The following is a 1,452-nucleotide window of genomic DNA, read 5'->3' as shown; positions in this document are numbered from 1 at the left end:
GTATCACTACACTCCAGCCTGGGTGACAGAAGGAGACTCTGTCTCAAGAAAAAGTCTGGAAAAAATAATACCCACTTATCAGTGGAGTTGAAATGATCGAGTTGAAGACTAAAGACAGTAAGTGAAGGGGGCATGCTGGAATGAACGTGCTGTGTGAGGTAGAAGGCCCATCAGAGGAGTCCCCCTCCACTGGCGCCATCAGCAAGGTTGGTGAGAGAGGCACGCCTTGCTAAGCAGGTCGGTGGTGACTCCCCTCTGCAGGCCAGAGCTGACAACAGGGGAAGCAGTCACAGAGCTGGATTCATTACCAGTTATGTATTCCAAGTGACAGCACTTAATTGCAAGAAGCCAGGAGACCACAATTACTGGAAAGACCAACGAGGCGCTAGAGGGAGGCTCCCAGGGAGCTTGAGGTTGTCGAGATGGTTAAGGAATGTGATCGACCGTTTTTCTCCTTCTGCTATAACAAACCACCACACATGTAGTGGCTCTAAAAAGTACAAATGGGCCGGGTGCAGTGGCTCATGCCTATAATCCCAGCACTTTGGGAGGCTGAAGTGGGCAGATCACTTGAAGTTGGGAGTTGGAGACCAGCCTCACCCACGTGGTGAAACCCCGTCTCTACTAAAAATACAAAAATTAGCCAGGCATGGTGGTTCATGTTTGTAATCCCAGCTACTTGGGAGGCTGAGGCAGAAGAATCGCTTGAACTTGGGAGATGGAGGCTGTAGTGAACTGAGATGGCACCACTGTACTCTAGCCTGGGCAACAAAGTGAGACTCCATCTCAGAAAATAAATAAAAAGTACAAATGTATGATCTCACGGTTCTGTAGTTCAGAAGTGTGACACTGGTCTCACTGGGCTCAAAGCTTGGGGTCGGGAGGGCTGCATTCCTTTCCGGAGCTCTTGGGGAGAAGCCATTTCCTCACTTATTCTAAGTTCTAGAGGCTGCTCACATTCCTTGGCTCGTGGCTCCCTCCTCCAGTTTCAAAGCCATCAATGTTGCGACTCTGACCATTCTCCCATGGGCACCTTTCTCTCTCTGACTACAGCCTGGAAAGGTCCTCTACTTTTATTTTTTTTGAGACAGCGTCTCATTCTGTCATCTAGGCTGGGGTGCATTGGTGTGATCATGGCTCACAGCTGCCTCAGCCTCCTGGGCTCAAGCAATCCTCCTGCTTCAGCCTTCTGAAGAGTTGGGACTACAGGCACATGCCACCATCCAGCTAATTTTTTGTAAAGATGGGATTTTGCCATGTTGCCCAAGTTGGTGTCCAACTCCTGGCCTCAAGCAATCCGCCCGTCTCGGCCTCCCAAAGTGCTGAGATTACAAGCGTGAGCCACCGCGCCCGGCCAAGACACATGACTTTTGATTGAAACAAGGGGTGAGGCCGGGCGCGGTGGCTCAAGCCTGTAATCCCAGCATTTTGGGAGGCCGAGACGGGCGGATC

The sequence above is a fragment of the Colobus angolensis genome, unplaced genomic scaffold (genome assembly GCF_000951035.1).
Source record: "Colobus angolensis palliatus isolate OR3802 unplaced genomic scaffold, Cang.pa_1.0 Scaffold28, whole genome shotgun sequence".
In the NCBI taxonomy this organism is placed as follows: Eukaryota; Metazoa; Chordata; class Mammalia; order Primates; family Cercopithecidae; genus Colobus; species Colobus angolensis.
Note: the sequence above shows the minus strand (reverse complement) of the source record.